The sequence below is a fragment of the Cynocephalus volans genome, chromosome 16, assembly GCF_027409185.1.
Source record: "Cynocephalus volans isolate mCynVol1 chromosome 16, mCynVol1.pri, whole genome shotgun sequence".
Lineage (NCBI taxonomy): Eukaryota > Metazoa > Chordata > Mammalia > Dermoptera > Cynocephalidae > Cynocephalus > Cynocephalus volans.
In genome coordinates, this window is record NC_084475.1 from 448,075 (window position 1) to 469,338 (window position 21,264).

The 21,264-nt window shown below is 41.2% G+C and overlaps 1 protein-coding gene and 1 pseudogene across 2 annotated transcripts in view; one reads left to right on the top strand and one right to left on the bottom strand.

Annotated features, from left to right (window-relative positions):
- Positions 1-21,264, top strand: part of LOC134364722 (G patch domain-containing protein 8-like) — a 62,766-nt gene that overhangs the window by 23,041 nt on the left and 18,461 nt on the right. The gene's annotated exons all lie outside the window — the stretch shown is intronic.
- On the bottom strand, positions 1,935-10,141 carry LOC134364620 (putative protein FAM10A4; annotated as a pseudogene).

Genomic DNA, 21,264 nt, shown 5'->3' on the forward strand with positions numbered 1-21,264 from the left:
ACCATAAGTAGAAGGCAGTAATGGGAGATTGGTTAGAATAGGCACAAATCTCATACTTAGTGTTTATTATGTGCAAAACACGTAGCAAATATCTTATTTAATTCTAATTAACAAGCCTGAGACATAATTACTTTATTCCCATTTTGTAAGAAAAACTGAGGTTTAGAGAAGTTTAGTAAGTTGCCCAAGGACAAGCAGCCTGTAAACTACAGAATTAGCATTCAAACCTTGGTCTTTCTGGCTCCAAAATTCGCTCTTAACTACGACACTAGATGTGGAAGTCTTTAATGCTGATCCAATTTGGAATTTTATTTTGTAAGCCAAAGACAATTTTTGATAGGGGAGAGGTGTAGACTTTTATAGCAAGAAGATATATTAAAGATAATAAATCTAAAACTCATTTTATAGACGAAGAGATTTAGGTTTAGGTTTCCAAAATGCCTTGGTGATAGTGCTGCAACCCAAACCCAAATTCTCTGATTTGTAATCTAATGCTCTTTTCATTACACCAGCCAGACATTTGTGGTGTAAGTAAGTACTAGTTTGGACAAAGTATGTCTGAGGATGGAGATGGGAAACCCTTCAGAAAGTTGCCTGGATATGAGTAGATCAGAGCTTGGAATATAGTGATAGCAAAGGAAAGGAAGGAATAGATACGAAGGATGATAAGACAAGTCAGCTATGAAGCACAATGTACAGTCAGTTCATGCATGTGTCCAAATAGCAAGCGTCTGTTCACTGGGTTTAGGGTTATCCTTTATAATAACTGAGTGCTTGCATATGGATTATTTAATTTAAATCCTCTTGAGGTAGATATGATTCCCATTTTGCAGAGGAGGAAATTGACATTCTGAGCAATAATTTGCCCAATATTTTACAGAAAATAAGTGGTAGAATCTGGTGCCAAAACGTATGCTTTTTTTTTTTTTTTTTTTGGAAATAATATGAAACATTTATTTAATATACTGGATGAGAACAGACCTAAGTAATCCAACTCTACTGCAGGATTACAAAAAAATCATCCCTTCACCACAGTGTAAGATTTAAATGCAACCTGCACAAGGGTGCATGTTATATAAAACATAGTAAGATTGCTGCTACCCTGCCAAGTACTTCCAGTCCCTACACAGGTTCTACTGAAAAACTGGTGGTCCCTATAATTTTATGGAAATAAATCATTTTTTAAAAAATAAAGCATTTAAAAAGACAAATCAAAATGCTTCTGTAACCATATATCCAACTCAAACATTACCTATTTAAGTGAGTTATATTTGCCTCCCACTAATAAAACTTTATTTCACGCAAACGAGCAATAAATCTTCCATACTTAAGTACCTTCCTTGCCCAATAATTCAAAGGAAAAAACCCAAAATGATAAGTGAAAGAAAATGTAGGAATCAACACAACACTCCTTTGTTTTAAATATTTTTAGGTTTAAAAAGTGTTTAAGGTTTTCCTAGAAGGAAAACATTATCTGAATGAATACCCTAATGGCAAACCACTGTAAAATGCTTCAAGCTGCATTTGCAGCAGAGGGGTAGGGATTATCTTCAAAGCACCCCAGCTCTCTTGATGAGCTCAGAGGTACACTGGTTTGTATTATTGCGACATCCATTAGGTGATCTAGGTTATTTTTCCTTCATCAAGGGCTTTATTTGTCAGAAGGGCATTATGCTTGATCTTCAAATTTGGCTTACAATTTACTGATGAGATTCATAACCTTTGGGTTGCTCTGATATTTTGACATATTTGCTGGGTTCTGGGCCACATCCTGGAAGGCCACCATAACTTCTGGATCCTGCATGGCTGCAAGAACCTCTGTATCACTAAGAATTTCATTGAGCCCAGGCATTCCTGCCATTCCAGGCATGCCCCCTCCCATTCCAGGCATTCCCCCAGGAAAGCCACCTGGAAAAGAGTAGTACTGAGCTCCTGATGGTCATCTGGTTTCTTCCTCCCTCTGGGCTCTCTCATGTTCATCTGGAGCCTTCTTAACCCTTTCTATTCTTTCTTTGATCTCTCGCTCTTCACGTTTTCGCTCATACTTTCTCCGATGTTCTGCAATTTTCTGGGCCCTTGGTTGAACTTCTTTCAGCATTGCACTAGCATCTTCATCATAATCCAGTTTACAGGCAAGGGCAAGACCATGGGCTGCTTCTTTCCAGTGGCTCAGAAGTCTGTGTGCTTTCCCTCACCACTTGTAAGGCTGAGCTGAGTCAGGATTTATTTCAATGGCTCTGTCACAGTCTCTGATAGCAGCATTTGGCTTCTGTAATTTGATGAAGACACTGGCTCTCTTGGCATACAGAATGGCCAAGCGAGGATTCAGCTTGATGGCATCTGTGAACAAATCAATGGCTTTCTATGGTTAACCACCATCACTTAGGGCTTCAATGGCAGCCACTTTCTTATCATTCGCCTGATCCATCATCTCCTCTGTTATCTCTACATTTTCATCTCCCATTTCTTGAGGGGCTTCAGTGTCTGGTTCAATCACACCTTCATTGTCAATTTCTAGATCACTCTCCTCACTCGATAGGTCATCTGTCTTTATGTCTTCCTCCGCCTTCTTACTATCTGTTTTTTCTTCCTTGATATTTTCTTCGGATTTAGCTTTATGAGTAGCAGGTGGTACTTTACCCCCATGCTCTCCACCCACTCCCTCAGGAAGCGCATTTGCTCGGTGTGGCGAATGCTCGGATCCTGCTTTCACCAGTTCATGAAGGCCCGAAGCTCGCTCACTTTTCCGGGATCTATAGCCGGGAGGCAGCGGGGCAGCGGGAGGTGGAGGGCATGGCTGAGGCTGCAGCGGCTCCAGGCCTGGGCGCTGTCTCAGCGTGAGCGCCTAGAAGCCAAACGTGTGCTTTTAATCAGTATTCTGTAATGTACCCAGGACTGTAGGTGTTGGTTCACTTCTGTCTCCTGGAGAGAGACAGGATGGTGGTAAGAAATACCACTACTATAGAATTGAAATATACAGTAGTTCTTCTGGCTGAAAACATTGGAGATAGCTCTGAATGTGGTTTTCTCAGGGTATTTGAAGTGGTCATATGTATTCTTCATGATTAGGACAAATTCACTAGAAATTTGAGGCTAAATTGGTAAGAATCTTGGCCAGATATTTAGGAATGGTCTTCAGGGAAAAAGAAAATACTGTAACATCTGTCTCATACTATAATTTCCTCCTTGATTTCTTCTTATACTTTATATTTCACTCCTGTGACATTTTAAATATTCTATCTTGTATAATTTTTGTTTATGCATCTCTTTGGCCATCATTAGACTATAAGCTCCTAAAGGATAGTAATTACTATGCATTTATGTGTTCTCTTTTGTTGGTTTTCATGTTTTTATTCTTCATGTGTTCATTAAATCCTTAGAATGTGCCAGATCTGTACTAACTAATAAATGTAATGCAGTATAATGAGTATTGTAATTAGGAGATTTAAAGGGAGAGTGGGGGCTTAATAGCGAATTGAACAATTTTAACTTAGAATTACAGTTTATTTCCTTAATGATTTAACAGTGAAAGATACTCAGATTGTGAGAATCAGGAAGCAAGCAAGTATTTCACATCTTCCCAACCATACTTGCTGTTGATACATGGAGCACAGGTACCTGTGGGTTAGTGGAATCTCTTCATTCTTCCATGAAAATCGCTGGTATTTTAAAGTAGGATGAAATGTGAAAATGACAAGAACACAAAATAAACAGTGTGTTTTATAAGAAATCTATTTTGTTAAAGAAAAAAGCTTTAGAAAGTTTATTAAAAATTCAAAATAAAGGGACTCATACATTTAGAAAAGAGAACAAAGTAATATTATCTTTCATGTGTATAAATGTGGTATTAGTTTTAAATCCAGTCTTTCCTCTCTCACTAAATCTTCCCAAGCCTGTAGAGTAGATAGCTACCAAGTGGGAGTTACAGAGAAAATCCAATGGGAGCTCAGGAGGAGGGAGCAAAGAATGTAGACCTTGAAGTAGGAATTGGGTCAGGTGGTAACATATGCAGTTGAAGCCCTTTAAGTGTGAGACAATAGGAAGTGGTGTGAGCTGTGCCATGTTTAGGGAAAAATAAATGCCACTCAGCTCCTGCTGATTGTTCCTATGTGGGAGTATAGTCTCAGTGTTGCCAGGTCTTCTGAATTTTTTAAAGGAAACTAGAAATCCAGACTTTTCTATGAAATTTTCTAATTGATGAATGCTGGCTCAAAGTGTAAAATAATGTAGGAAAGACAAAACATATTGATAAATTCCTAATTGATGAATGTTGGCTCAAAATGTAAAATAACGTAGGAAAGACATTGAAATCTGACCTGGGTTTAAATTCCAGCTTTCCAACTGTAATAAGAAGTGTGACCTTGCTATACCCTCAGTATACTCATTTTTAAAAGATTTGGGGGTTGTTTCAGAAATTAAATATGATAGTATATGTATTTTATATATACATGTGGCAATCTCATTTTCCTCTCTGGTTATAGAGTGGGACATAATGTCACTTAAGAGATTGAGGTCAAACAGCTAAGGATAGGAGGGTGTTTACCACACAAATCTTCTGACCTCTACTTCCATTAGATTTATGGTTCTCAGCAGAATCGCCTTGGCTACTTGCTGAAAACATAGATTCCCAACCAGCACAACTCACCAGGTCTGGGGTGGGGTTCAGGAAATTAAGTTTTTTTTTTTTTTTTTTTTTTTTAAAGATGACCGGTAAGGGGATCTTAACCCTTGGCTTGGTGTTGTCAGCACCATGCTCAGCCAGTGAGCAAACCGGCCATCCCTATATAGGATCCGAACCCGTGGCCTTGGTGTTATCAGCACCACACTCTCCCGAGTGAGCCACGGGCCGGCCCAGGAAATTAAATTTTAAATAAGCTGCCCCCAAAATTTTAATGCAAATGGAATGGACTATAGCTGGAAAAACATTGCTTTGGACCATGTGAATGAAATAGGCTTCTAAGAAAATGACCTTCTTTACAGCAAGTAGGGTGGCCAGTTGGTTTTTTTACCCAAAATGTGTTAGTGATTTTAGATCTGAAGTAGTATAATATATTTATTTTTCTTTTTAGTTGTATCTTTAGCCTGATTTACATTGTTTCCTACCTTATTACTTACAGACTTCTTGCCCTGTTAATTTGCATGATTAAAATGAAACTGGCTTAGTAAGATACTTAGGCAAGAAAGTGGAGTGTCCAAGAAACTTTTTAAAGTGAACAATATAGAGTGATAGTGGTTTCTTTGTAAGTAGAATAGTCCAATCAGATGGAAATAGTTCAAAATATAAAAATTTATTAATCAGTATTTGATAAATAGGAACTAAGAGGAACAAAACTGCTTTCAAAGGTGTATGTAATCATAGAGTTTTTAGAACTAGAAAGGAAAATTTTGGGGGATGACCTAAGATCTCTGGGTGCTTAGCAAAGGAAATAAGGGGAATTTTTTTTTTTTTAGTAATTTAAATCTACTGGACTTGCTTAATTTACATACTCTTATATTCTGCATGGACTTCATCTATTACAAATTTGATGTACCATGGATTAATATCTTTTGCCACTCACTACACATACATATGTGCTATTGTCTCCCTCCAGGTGATGGTAATAGTAAATAATAGGCATTTCAATAATGTTTAATTTATGTTACTTAAATTTATTTCTTAGGTGATCCGTATTATATGTTTAATTTCGAGAAGGTCTTGCTAAAATTATGCTTTTATAAATTAATTCTTTTGGCACTAATTTGGTTAATGGAATGATATATGGGAAGGACTGTTGGGCAAAACTTGAATTATTGATCCTAGATAATAATTTTGTTCGTCTGTAAGTGGGGTTGTTTCATCACCACCAAATCATATGTGAAACTTTAGCATTTATCACAGCTTCTGTTTTAGAGTATCTTTTATTTTAAGTTCATTTTCAAAACTACCAAGTTTGAAAATAAAAGGAAGACTATATTTTACTTTCTGAAGCCTTGAGATAATGATTGTGTTAGAATTTAACAGTTTTCTGTATAGCGATTTATAGTTTACAAAGCGTCTTCCATTTGTTCTCTCTTTTGATCTATATGCCAGTTCTGAAGTCTTCATTTTGCAGGTTGGCTACTGAGACTTCTTAGGCTCTGGTTGTCAAAAGTCACACAGGTGTTTAGATAGTATCTCTTATTGCATAACTGAGATTTTGTAGCCTAGCTTTTTTTAGGGACAACCTAGGAAGATATAGAAAGAAATTAATTAAAGATGAAATGGCGGCTGTGGGTGCTGGTGGTGGTGGCTTCTGGCAAGTCACTGGCTCTCTGGCTTCTGCGTCTTTAGAGACCTGCCCCAGGACCTTTGCACTTGCTGGGTCTGCATCTCCTGGGTTTCTCATGAGAATGGATGGATCTAGACCACAATCTCTCAGCCTCAGCACTGTGGGCATTTGGAGCTGGGTCACTCTCTGTGGTGGGGTGTCCTGGGCACTGCAGGTGCTGACCAGTGTCCCTGGCCCTCAGCTACTCCACCCAAGGAGCACTCCCCAGTTGTGACAACAACAAATGTCCCCAGACATTGCCAAATGTCACCTGGGGAGCAAATCACCCCTGGTTGAGACTCACTGTCCTACAATGCCTTTCCCCCAGGTATCCACACCCTCCCTGCTTGCCCATCTCAAGGACACCTGTCCCCGTGCTGGTCACCTCTACCTGGTTATCCTGCCATTTTTCTTTATACTCCCAGCTTCACCTCCAGGACTTGCCTGAGGCATCGCCTCCTCCAGGAAGTCCTCCTTGATGTGCCAGCCTGGGCCAAGTAACTCCTTGTGGCTCCTACAGTGCCTATGTGTCTACCCACCCTGACCTCCATGACCTGTAGCCTCGGCTTTGCCCAGGAGGGCGGCCAGGGCAGGGGCTGGCACTGGTTCACTCCCCACGGCATCTGCCTGCCCAGCCCAGGGACAGCACCCAGCACCTGCTCCACAAATACCTGCGGGCAGTACACGAACGTCACAGTTACAGTGACTGGCAAGCCTTTGTGTTTTTCCTTCCTTTAAATTTTTTTTTTCTTCTTTGGAATTTTCTCTTCTTTCCATCATTCACAAAATGATCGTGAATCATTTTGAAATCAAGAAAGTCTAAAACTTCAAAACAGGAAAGGAAACGGCCGATTTAGCAGTCACGACCATCAGATGGAGGATTCGCACACCGAAGCCAATACGGGCTGGGTTTATTCTTTTCAGTTCTGTGCCCAAGAGAACCAAGAGCTTCTGAAAGCAGCTAGGCTCCCTGGCTGCCGGGCCTCAAACACATGCCAGCAGGTGCCACGCTGTCCCTGCCTCGCGGGGCATCCCAGACCCCCGTGCAGGCTGGTAAATGGTGGCAACGATAGACCATTTGCCATTTGTTGGGCACTGTCAGGTGCACGGCGGGGATGACCGTTATCCCCATTTCTCAGAGGGGCACATCGAGGCACCCGGAAGTTCCCAGGATGAAGCCTATGTTTTTCCTTTTCCAGAGCTCAGGATCTTTTCCCAAGCTTGCGTGTTTGTCGTCCCTGTTTTCTCACTGGCTGCCATGTGGATCCCTCTCCAGACAGTTACCAACTGGGCTGTTTCCTTCCTACAGGACAGTGGGAGATTTTCTTGCTCCAGTGGGCTATGATGGAGTCTTAATATATAATGTAGTCTAGTCATAGGACTGACATCTATCACTTTTGCCAATTTTTCAATTTAAATATGTATTTAAAAAATTTTTAAATGCATGGATCTTCCCTCCCCCCAGTATCCTGCTGGCTGGAAGCAAATCTTAGCTTCTGCTGAACTTAAAGGGAAGAGTGACCATGGTGGGGGGGGTGACTCATTGGGGTCACCTAAGGATGTGTCTGCCTCTAGCACTTGCCATGTGCCAGGCATTCTATAGGAATAAACTCACTTAATCCTCACAATAATCCTAGGAGGTAGGCACTCCTTATAGCCCATTTTACAGATGAGGAAACTGAGGTCCAGAGAGGTGGTGGAGCTGGGACTTGAACACCCAGGTGGGCCGGCTCCAGAGCACAAATTCCACATCTCCCTCCCTACTCGCTGCCCCTACAGTCAGTCATAGGTCCACAAAAGCATATCACAGGGTGAACGCTCTGGCACACGTTGTCACCAAATGGTAACATTCTTGTGGTCTCGCTACAGCCCCGAGCACAATGCAGAGCCCCCCTCCCCCCCCAAAGCACCCAAAGGCAACAGACAGCCTTGAGTCCCCCCCTGGGCTGGGTGTCTTTCAAGCACTGGCCGAGGACCTCGAAGGCTCAAACACGGGCTGTAACTGGCACACTGGGAAGTGTGATCAGGAGCGAGTGTCCTGCCGAGTGCACGGGTCCCACATCATCGCATCTTCACGGTAACCAGGCCGGGGTTGTTCTGATCCCCATTTTCCAGGAGAGGAAACTGAGCTCAGCGAGGAGGAGAAGCGACTTGCCCACCATTTCCAGCTTGGGACTCAAGAAGGAGGGCCGGGCTCCTCCTGTCCAGCTGGTTCCTCTGCTGTCCTCTCCCCAGTCCAGAAGGCAGGATGGTTCAGTGGTCACATGCTCTGACAACCTGCTGTGTGACCTCGGGCAAGTCTCTTCCTCTCTGGGCCCTGATTTCCCCGGTGGCCCAAAGCTAGGCTCCTTTCATCCACCCCACTTAGCACGTGGCTAAGGGCATACATAGCCCATGGGTTCATCAGACCCATTTGAATCCTTCATGCCAGGCCTCTGCTTTCTCATCTGTGAAATGGGCACCATAAGAGCACCTACCCAAGGTGGGCACAACACCCCTTCTTTCACTTGCCCCTCTTGGACAATCGGCTGCCCTCATGATGTCCCTCCCCTCCTGCCCCCTGTCTGTCCCCAACATCATCCAGCTCCACTGGCCTGGGCCAGTGCTAAAGGGGAAAATAATGACTGTCACTGTCAAACGGACAACAGGTACCTAAAGACGTGAACCTAGATGTCAAATGCTGAGTTCATTTGCTCAGCAAATTCTGCCTGCATGCTTCCTCCTTTCCCTCTCCCAAAGCCAGGCCCCTTGAGGAGCACATCTGGGAGCCTGAGCATGTGTTAGGAGACAGACTGTATGCAGGGGGCTGGAAGGCTGCAGGGAGTGTGCATCTGATGAGGTAAATCAGGAGCCGCCTGGAGTTCTCTACAGGAAGAATTCAAAGTAGGGGCTTGGTTACCCTGGTACCCTAGGAGCCGCATGGAGTTAGCATCAGCAGGAAGTCACCGCTACCACCCCTAGCCTGGAGTTTCAGGGGTGGGGGATTCAGCCAGCCTGGGTATTCACATCCTGCCTCCACCAACTCTCTGGGCCTCAGTTTCCATTGGTAACTCTCAAAATTAGGGTTGAAATGTCAAAAGAAGCCAAGATTGTATGTCCACTGCAATATGACCAAAGATCCATTTAGTTCTCTAGTAGTGGCCAAAGTTTTTCCACTGTGAAAGAGAAAAAAAAAAAACAAAAAAAACAGAGAGTAGGTTGAGGATAGCAAACTTTTTCTGTAAAGATCTGGATGGTGAAATTTTCAGGTTTTGCAGCCACCTGGGCTTGGTTACAGCTGCTCAGCTCTGCCAGTGCAGTGGGAGAGCCCTTGTGGATGAGACATGAATGAATAGGCATGGCCATGTGCCAATGAAACTTTATTTACAATAACAGGCAGTGGGCTGGACTCAGCCTGGGGGTCAGAGTTTGCTAACCCCTGGTTGAACACATTTCCCCCATGCTCCTATGGCTTGGGACAGTGGAAGGCTGGCAACAAGCTATGTGTCCCTCAGCAGGGGACTGAGTGACTAACTCCTGGTATGCCCTGAGGATAGAGTATCATACAACTGTGAAAAGGGGAATGTGGCCTTGTAGATCCCAGACTTGAGGCTAAGTGAAAAAAGTGTAGAAGCAAGACAGGGACAGCAGGATGCTATCTGCATAAAACACTGAAGGCGAACACACAATACTGAAGAGTCTACAGAAAAATGTTTTTTATTTTATTTTATTTTACTTTTTTTTTTTTTTTTTTTTTTTTTTTTTTTGGTCTTTTTCGTGACCGGCACTCAGCCAGTGAATGCACCGGCCATTCCTATACAGGATCAAAGAGTGAGGACACGTACCAATGGATGAGGCCTCTGGGGAGAAACCATGATGGTTTCAAGGGACATTTGCTTATGTTTCATCAATTAAGAAACAAAAAGTCCCCAGGAAGAGACCAAAGCCACTGAATCTAGTCTCTCTGGGTTCCTGAGAGAGGGTGCGATGTCGTTGCCAGAGGACGTCTTTGTCCACATCGCCTGCTGCAGTCCAAAGTTGATGGAGACTCAAGGTGATGCCCGAGGGCCCCGAGGGAGCTACAGCTTGAGCCCTCAGGTGTCCCTAGCACCAGCTGCATGATCTCGTTTCATCTTGATAACTGCCCTCCAGCAGCTGGCGACCTTTCCAGATTCAATGAAGTTCAGGCCACGTCCCTCCTCTCTTTACCCGCTGTCCCCCTGTGTCCCCAGCACATTGAGAATGAAATGCAAATGCTTCAGCAAAGCCCAAGGGGCCCCCTCCTACTGCCCCCTTGCTTTCTCTGCTCTGGCCACACGGCTGCTCCTCCCACACACCAGGCACAGTCCTGCCTCAGGGCCTTTGCATGGGTGGTTCTTGCTGCCTGAATCACTCTCCCCAGATTTCCACATGACTTAATCCCTGGCATTCTGATTTCACTCAAAGGCTCCTCCTCAGGGAGCCTTCACCGTCTACCCAAAGCCCTTCTTCCACCTACCCTGTAAAATTCTGTCCCTGGTGTTGGTCACAATCTCAAAGTGGTCCTCTCCATCTGATGACTTCGTACCCATCTTCCCCAGTGGACTGCACACCTCACGGTGGCTGAGGTGTCTCTCATACACGCTGTATCCCAAGCCCACCACAGTACCTGGCACGTGGCAGATTTCCAGATATGGGTTGAGATCATAGTTGAATAGAACTAATCTACAGTGACAGAATCAGTGGTTGCCTGGGGGCCAGGTGGGGCTGGAGGAACCCTTCAAGGCGGATGTATGTATTCACCCTTGACTGTGGTGATGGTTTCACGGGTGTGTACAAGTACAGACATGGAAACTTGTCACTCAGAGACACTGTGCACTTTAGACATGTGCCTTTTACTTTGCATGACAGTGATGCCTGGAGAGTGATGTTCACAAAGAAACATACTTAAAACTTTTTATGTAGAGTCGAATGAATTCTACCATACCTTTAGATTTTCTATTAGCTTGTCAGTGTGGTATCTGTGTCATTCCTAGCCCTTAAGTTGCACTTGGACAAACACTAATGGCTAAACAGTACAATTCATCTCTAAGATATTCACCTGGCTCTTTGAAGTAGACCTAAATGGACCCCGTGATGTGTTTCCTTGATCTGGATTCTAATGATTATCCTGCTTTCAGTCTTTGTGAGTGTTGCGATTGCTAAGTGTGGATTCTCTGGAGTCATCAACGGTTCTGCTTTTTTTCATGTTATTACCACACTTACCCACTTTGCTATCCCCACACCAACCCTCCTAATTTTTCGTGCCCCAAATCAAATTATTACAGTTTCTAGAAAATTGAATCTACATATTGTCAGTTGAAGATCCCATTCGAATTATTTACTTTAATATAAACTAGTGGTAGGAAGTAGACTTGAGGGATCAGGGGTATGGCATAGCTAATCAACTTATATAAATGCCAACACCAAAAAATCAACTTCTCCGAATGCTTTGGGTAGCTATATGAATCAAAAACAATTCATTTAAAATGTAATTTTGCATGTGATTAATCTATCCAGTCTGATTGCCTGTGGTACATTTTTATTATTATAAATTGAATGCAGAATAAAGATAATTCAAATAATCTTATTGGCTAAAGCACAGGGCATTAATTCAGTTTATAATAGCAATAATGACCTCAGCCCAGGACATTTCCAGGCAATTAATGACTGGTTGGAGTTAATGGCCCAAGTTTCAGCCAAGGACCATCAACTCCTCCTAGCTGGTCATTAATCCTCAGAAAATGTCCAGTGCTCAGAGCACAGTCAGTCAGATCCATTCAGAGTTTGACACCATCCCAACTTCAGTTTGTGGATTTACTCTTTTCCCTCAAAGTCCATTTCACTTGTAAACAGGGTAAAAATGATTGATACTGTTTTTGAATAATAAACTAATTAATTCATGGAACATAAGAACAACTGTCACATAGGCATTAACATTAAATAATATCATAATATTAAAAATATAGTACAGACCAAAAGTACAGGACATACATTTTCCAGCTCTACAACTTCCTCAGAATTGGGCTGGCTAAGGAAAGCTTGGGTTGTGAGCGCCCATTTCATGTTCTTAGTTTATCTCTACCAGAGAAAAAATCAGACTTAACCTGTAATATGGACATTTCTGCTTTCCCCCTAACACCCTGTCCTGCTTGACTTTGAATTTTTTTCCAGGGTGAGTAAGAAGCACAGCAGAGAGAAACATGACTTAATATGCAAGCCCAAGCAATATCATATGACAATATCATTAGTCATTTCAAGCTCCTCTAGAGTACTTCACATGTTTTTTTTTTTCTCCATCACACCGGAGGCATATGAAACGGATGACCTGGATCACCAGCAAGGCACACACAGGGTCTTTGTGAGCCATTTGAGCAGAGATTTGGCCCCCATTTCTACAGGAGGCCACCAGGATGTGGCACTCACCGGGAGCCAGAGAGCACAGGAAAAGCAACGCAATGTCTTTTGCCTCCTACCAGTTCCCCCATCTCTTTTTTTTTTTTCTTTTCTGATTCCTTTGTTGTTTTAATCCATCATGGGAAAGGCCAAGTCATGAAATGCCAGTGTGCAAAGGAGCCTGCACAATCAGGTCGCTGGCCTGGAAGGCATGAACTCAGAACACCTGTGGCTGTTAATGAAAGAGAAACTGCCTTTCATTCAGGGATCACACTTTTCCAAAATCCTGTCCTACATGAACTTGTTGCCTTCTATTCATTATCTATTTGAAAAGGCAAACCTTTAAAAAATATGTACACATTCAACTGGGCAATTTACTATCATTGTTGCAGAACTTAATGTCCACAATAGGCCTCATGCAGGCTATGCAAAGTCATTGTAAAAGGAAACAGAATGCCCCTCAGTAGCTGAACTAATGCCTCCCAGAGGAGATTTCTCACTGGGGAATGGGAAATTTGCTACAAAAAATAAAGTCTGATAATCAAAGATGATTGATGATAAGTATAGCCAAAATAATGTTAATAATGACAAATAACAATTCACTCTTATAAAGTAAAGGAAAAAAATTGCATTTCCATGTTTTCTTACTTACTGGGAAGATGAGTAGCTATCATTAAAACCATTATTGCTGCTGTCAAAATGCAGACATGGAATAAATCAAAAACTGTCACAAAGAACACTTATGTATTGATGGTTTAATGTATGATGGAGCCAGAAAGAAAAAAAAAATGTTCAGAATATAGGATGCTGCTCACCCAGAGGCTACATGCAGGTACAGAACAAGAGGTATTAAGGATTGTTAAGCAGGAAGGGAAATGTTAAAAGATGATCTGTCAAGTTTTACTAAGGTAGATTCGATGTGCTGAAATAGTACATATTTTAATTTAATCAAGATCATGCAGATCAATACTAAATTTGGAGGCAAATTAATAAGATCTATAAAATAAAAATAAAATTTTAATTTGAGTAAAAAGCAGTAATTTTTATATCAATTTACCAAAAGCAGCTGATAATCAATGTTAAGAGTCCTGACTTAATTTCTGGAAGCAGACAACTTGGAAGGATATATATTCTGCAGATAGAGATGTAACTGATAATGGGTTTAGGAACAAATTTTCTATGCTGGAGCTCAGAAGATTCAGGAATGCTGAACACTATTTAGCAGAGCTAGGAAATTAATTCACATCTATCTTAACCCAAAGCCTGTGTGCTCTCTGGCTCACTATGGCTTACATGCTAAAATCTCTCCCTGTGAATCCATAAAATGTGCTATTTCACCTACAGGGATTTCACAAACCATTTAAGTATGCAAACAGGAAAAAAATTAGTTCATAGTTTCTTCATTACTGTTATGGACTGCATGTTTGTGTCCTACCCAAATTCAGATGTTGAAACCCTAACCCCCAATAGGATGGTGCTGTGGTTTGAACGTTTCTCCAAACCTCACTGAAGCTTGATCCCCACTGAAACAGTGTTAAGAGGGTGGGAAATCAGACTACGGTTTTTGAAAGGTGGGACCTCTGGGAGGTGATTGGATCATGAAGACTTTGTTCTCATGAATGGATTAATCCATTCATGGAAACAGGTTCATGGTTTAATGGGTTATCAGAGCGTGACTGGTGGCTTAACAAGGAGAGCAAGTGAGCATGTGGAAATGTGCTCTTGCTCACCCTGTGCCAGGTGATTGTCTGTATCACCATGGAGCTCTGTAAAGATTTCCCATCAAGAAGAAGGCCCTCACCAGAAGTACTTCCTGGACCTTGGACTTCCCAGCCTCCCAAACTGCAGGAAATAAATTTCATTTCTTTATAAATCACCCAGTTTCAGGTATTCTGTTATCAGCAAAGAAAAGTGGACTAATACAGATGGTACTAGAAGGTGAGGCCTTTGGGAGGTAATTAGGACATATGGGTGAAGCCCCTATGATGGGACTAGTGTCACAGGAAGAGGAGGAAAGCTTGCCCACTTGGTTTCTACCATATGATGCCACATATTGGTGGTCTGCAACCTGGAAGAGGGCCCTCATCAGAACCTGACCATGCTGGCACCCTGAGGTTGGACTTCTAGCCACCAAAACTGAGTAATAAATTTCTGTTTATAAGCCACCCAGTCTATGGTACTTTTGTTATAGCAGCCCGACTAAGATACTACCCATCTATCTAACTTGTTTCGCATAAAACAAGAAGGCATAGTACATGCCCTCAATAAGCTCTGATTTACATCTAATCAGAGATTAGAATTTGGAAAATCTTTTTACTTACAGAAGGCTTCAGCCTCAGTCAGAAGATGGAAAAGAAGTGATGTCAATATCCATAGTGTAAAGCTGTTTTAAAACACCCCCTAAAGAACATTTAAACTTTAGTAATCAAGGTCAAGAATTATTTTTGCAAATAGCATAAAGTTGTATAACTGTTACTCAAACTAGGTATGTAAGAAGAAAACTCATATGGTTAAGCATTATTTCCAATTTAGTCTAGAAGGAAAAAAAAATGCACTTAAAGTATGCTGTCATCCCTTGGTATCCACAGGGGACTGGTTTCACGACCTCCCAAGGACACCAAAATCCACTAGTGCTCAAGTCCCTAATATAAAATGGCATAGTATTTGCATATAACCTACACACATTCTCTCACATACTTTAAATCATCTCTAGATTACTTATAATACCTAATACAATGTAAATGCTATGTAAATAGTTGTTATACTGTATTGTTATAAAATGACAAGGAACAATGACAAGGGGGAAAGTCTGTACATGTTCAATACAGATGCAATCATATATATACATATATGTGTGTGTGTGTGTGTGTGTGTGTGTGTGTGTGTGTGTGTGTGTGTGTATAGACACACACATACATACAGCTTTCTCGTTACCAAGTTGATGGTCTCTGTCCTCTTACCTCCTTGGATTAAAAAGTCTCTAAGATGTGTTTATCTTGTGAACTACTACATTTAATTTCCATTTAAATTATACAGTGAGCATTAATTGACTGTCTTCTCACAGTCTACTGGGAATATGTTTTTGTAGTTATATCTACAGATGCTTATGAGCATGTACAGTGCAGTTGTTTTACATTTAGAGAGCAGAGTCAGGAAACTTATGAATTGCAAAGTCACCTGTCAAAGGAGTAGCTCTTTTATTCTTTTTTAAAATATGTATTGTAAGAATTTATGATGGAAACTGCCTCAGTCTATCCCTAAAGTATGGAACTGACTGACAGACAATGCTCTTTCTAAGGTGAGTCCTTTTTTAAGATGTGATCCACTCTCTTTATAGATGTAAGAACAAGAAACCAACCCTGAGACATAGGTAGGTAATTCTCAGTTTTAAAATAGGCTTTATTCCCAAAATCTAAAAAGCAGTTGTTCCAACCAAGTGCTTTTCCCCTACTAGCAATTGTAAGCATAGCAATCATGTTGCTGAAATACCTCACAAAGTTCACCCAACAATTAATAGAGTTGAAATGTGACCAAAGATCTATGTCCTGAGACCAGATCCAACCATGCAGAGAGGAAGGGGGAAGGATGACAAAATAAAGCTTTTCCCTTTTATAGCTAATGGCAGGGATTACCTCAAAAGGGTTTTGAAATAGGCAAATTGTGTCGGGAGTTATCTCACTTCATTTTTTATTCTCTTCCCTTGGTGCATGGCACCTCTCTCCACCGGTGACCCTAATCCCAGGGCCCTGATAGTCTTTATCTCCCCTATTGCATCCCCCTTCTCCCCCAGACTTACTTCCAGAAGCCATTTACTTCATTTTCCTGAAATCACATCTCAGAGTTATTTTGTACAGCGGTTCTCGGGTTGGAGTTACGAAAAAAACATTTAAGTTGATTTAAACTCTGTACCTCGTTTTCCACTGGCGTGAAATGGTAATAGACCTTTGCGTAAATCACATGATGGTAGTGAGGAATAAAATTTTAAGTATAGACTGTATGAAGACATAGTGTCAACTAAATTGCAAGCCAAATTCTAAGTATTATTTTGTTGGACAAATTTATACAAATGTATGAAGGAGTCATGGTCTGTTAACACTTTGAGAATTTTATACATTTTAGCAAGTGGGTGATAACTGATTCTAACTAATATCTAACTGGTAAAATTTCAGATAGTGTTAAAAACATAGGTGAAAAAGAGTAATTTGGAAGAAAGATGCTCTGTACAAGGGGATGGATCATCCAGACAGAAGCTCCACAGTCTGCCAACGCCAGGGTCCCAGAGGGTCACCCGACTTTCTCAGGTTTTTTTTTCCCCATATTTCTCTTCTCCAAAATTACTAGTTTGTAATATATACACATAACACATATATAGAGGGTATATATAATTTTGTAAATAAGTAATCTTGAAGGAGTTACACACAAGTAGTTTTATGGCAAGGACAAAGGAGCCTTCATATGTTTCTGGGGAGTTCCTGTCACTGTTTTCTGGGAAGAAGGGGACAAGATGTGAAGGAGTGGCCATTCGTTAGTAAAGTCATCTGTAAATGGTAAGGAGTGATCAATGGTATTATTATCCAAGTGGCCACTGGGATGTCTCCAGTGTGATGGTTCAAAAAATTATTTCCAGAAAATGATTCAAGTCATTCCAGAAAATGATTCAATCATTGAGTCAAGTCAATGATTCGAGTCTATAATTTCTCCTATGTGGGTAAAGGCCAGCCATTTTTCGTCTTAAATAGATAGCCCATAATCTAAGTGTGCTTCTTAAAATGCATGAGTGATGTTCAACCACAGAACTTGCTCTGGAACATGTTTTAGACTGATAAAATAGGACAGGGTATATAAAATGGTATATGGCCAGAGACAGATTTTCACTGGACTGAGAATGGGCTGGGTCACTTTTAGTTTATTGTGTGTTCTTGCCACTCTTCACAGTTAGATAATGGTAAGGATAATTTGATACTCTGCTTTAGGATGAAAATATTTCTCCTTACAACATCTTACACTGAAAAGTATTTTCTTAACTCGGTAGGGCACTTAGGTAAAGACTTAAGGCATAATATTACAGGTCTTTAACCCACAATGGCCTTTGCTCTAACCCCAGCCACTGACTGTGATGTCTGAAATTTCCTCAAGGCAGGTAAGTCATCATGGGGCCAAGAAAGCATTAAGAGCACTAAATGCTACCTGATCAGGAAAGCTAATGATGGGCTGAGAGTGGAAATCCCAGACAACTGAAAGGCAGCATGTTGTCTGTACCAAATTCTTATCACTGTATAATAACCATTCCAAATTTAGTGCCTTAAAACAAGAATCATTTATTTGTTTATGTTTTTGCAATTTGGACAGACTAGGTCAGAAGGGCTTGTCTCTGTGTGGTTTCAGCTGGGGTCACTCAAGAGGCTACATTCAGTAGAAGCTCAGCTGAGAGTGCCGGAACATCCAAGCTGGCATGCTCCTGTCTGATGCCTCAGCTGGGATGGCTGGAATATATAGGGGCCCAGTGGACATCTCTCTCTTCCTCTCTCAATCTCTCTCCATATAGTCTTTGCAGCAGGGTAACTAGATCTCGTTATGAGTTCCAAGAAAGTGAAAGCAGAAGTTTTAGGTCTCTTAAGGCTTAGGCCCAGCACTGTTACAGCTTCACTTCTCTGACATTGCCATTGGTCAAAACAACTCACAACACAGCCTCAATTCAAGGGGAGGGTAAATAGACTGTACCTCTTGGTGGAAGGAGCAGATATAGATAGGTAGATAGATAGATAGATAGATAGACAGACAGACAGACAGATAGATAGATAGATAGATAGATGAATGAATGAATGAATGAATGAACGAATGAACGAACGAACAAACAAACAAACAAATAAACAAACAAACAAATAAATAAACAAATAAACATATATATATATATATGGCCATCTTTAGTCCACACTAATGTCCCTGCATGTAAAGTTCGGCAGTCACTCCAAACCAGATAGAGAGTAGTTCAGAAGGGGAACTGATTATGATCTAAAGATAATTGTTGCTGTTCTTGCTGTTGCTGTTGTTTTGTTTTCAGTTTCACAGATTTCTGACCTGGTTCACTCATCCACTCTGAGTTCACTCTGGCCCTACACTTAAGTCTGACCATTTGCAACCTCTTCAGTGCCCATTTTCAGAGCAAAAATCTATAAAACGGCAGTGGAAAGCTACAGCTCACAGTGGCTGCTTTTGTAAATAAAGTTTTTTGGAAAACATCTCTATCCAGTCATTTGCGTATTGTTTATGGTTATTTGGGGGCTATAATAGCAAAGTTGAGCAGTTGTGACGAAGACCTTATGGACCACAAAGCCAAAGATATTTACTTTAAAAACTTGTTAAGTTTGCTAGGTCTACTGTCACAGAGCACCGCAGAGCAGGTGGCCTAAAGAACAGAAATTTATTGTCCCAGTTCCGGAGTCTAGAAGTCTGAGATCAGGGTGTTGGCAGGGTTGACGCCTTCCGAGGGCTGCTAGGGAAGGATCTGTCCCTGGACTCTGTCCTTGGCTTAGAGTTGGACATCCTCTCTGTGTCTTCATGTAATCTTCCCTCTGTGCCTGTCTGCATCCAAATTTCCTCTTCTTATAATACGGACACCAGTCATATTGCATTAGGAACCACCAGAATGTTCTCAGTTTTAATTTGATTTCTTCTGCAAAGGCCCTATCTTTAAATAAGGTCATATTCTAAGGTCCTGTGAGTTAGGAATTCAACACAGGAATTTGCAAGGGCTGCGGGCACAATTCAACCCATAACAATGGCCCTTTAGAAATAGAAATAGTATGGTGACACCTGGAATAGAGAAAAGAAGGCAAATCCAGCTGTTATAAGCCCTGGATTCTAGTTTCAATTCCCCTTTTACTAACTGGGTCACTACAGACAACTCACCAAAACTCTTTGATACTGTTTACATCAATATATGGGGTTCAATGGTACTTGGACTGCACAGCACACAGAGTGATAGTAAGATCAATTTGGGATGCTGTGCAAGAAAGCAGCGTGAAGAATAAAAGGTGTTGCAAGTGAGTTCTATGTATATGACGTATTGGGATAATTTGCTGACATTCAACTCTGGGGCTTTGTCCATTTGAACTTGACCTTGGATCTCATTCAGTAGGAAATATATTAGAAGCTTCCTCCTGGTTGGAGAAAAAAAATGATCTCTGTGGTCAAATTTGTTCAATGCTTCTGAATCATGCTGCTCAATACTGACCTGCAGTTTTCATAATTTCTGAGAGCTTCTTTCAGGAGCTTTTGACTCACAATTTCTTCTTGTGTGTCCCACCTGCCTACCTGGTTTACCCCTTGCCTAGCATCCCTCTGGCACAGCTAGTCTCAGACTCCTGCCTTGTATCTGAAAGAGTTTCTAGAACCAAACTGCCTCCAAAGCCTGACCCATCCTGGATCTGTACTTCCATCTCTGTGTTCTGCCTCCTGTACCTCAAAAAAAGCACCTAGAAAACTTGGACTTTTCCCTCTGATAGTAAGTTGCGTAAGTCAGATCATTTAGAGCTTATAAGACATGTTGTTAAATAAGGGAGGCATCTTAGTCTGTCCAAGCTGCTATAACAAAATACCATAAAGTGGGTAGCTTATAAACAGCAGAAATTTATTTCTCCCAGTTCTGAAAGCTGGGAAGTTCAAGATCAAGGCACTAGAAGATTTGGTGTCTGGCAGGGGCGCACTTTCTCATAGAAGTCACCTTCTTACTGGGTCACTCAAGAGGTGAAGGATCTCTCTTGTGCTTATTTTATAAGGGCACTAACCCCAATCATGAGGGTTTTGCCCTTATGACCAAACCACTTCTCAAAGGCTCCATTTCCTAACCATCACCTGGGGGTTAGAATTTTAATGTATGAATTTTGGAGGAATACAAATATTTAAACCACAGCAGAAGGAAAGATAATTACATTTATTTCATACAATGAACATTATTTTCTGTTTGCCCATTTTCTGTGTGTGTGTGTGTGTATGGTCAATTTCCTCTTAGCCTCTTAGTTTGTGTTTTTCAACTTAAAGATCATTTTTTAAAAGTTTAGGAAAAATGTGTGCATTTTATGGAATGCAGAAAAATTGGTTCTAAATTAAATTAAATATTAGTCTAAAGTGGTAAACGCAACTAAACAAAAAGTCTCCCCAACAGAACAATGAAATCATCTGACCTCAGCAAAACTAAACATTAGGTTTTGGCGGCTATGAGTTCAAGTACATAGTTCCACTCAGTAGAGCCAAGATAGCACTCATTTTGGAATTTGCTTTTAACGAAGAGAAATGGGTGCTGTTAATCTTACCTTGACAAATTATGAAATGCTATCCAATTTTTCCCATGTTGATATGCTACCTTGCCTTTTTTTTCCTATTTGCTGGGCTTGAACTTTCCAAATGTTCGAGTCAGACAGCACAGCAAAGTCACTTTACTGAAATGGGTATGTGTCACTGTCACTCTGGAAAAAGAGATGGCAGTGCTATATGCCATAACCAAAAGTCACTCAACCATAGTAATCGATCACTCTGCCAGGTATTTGCCAGAGATTGCATGCTGAAGGGTCCTAAAATCCTCAGC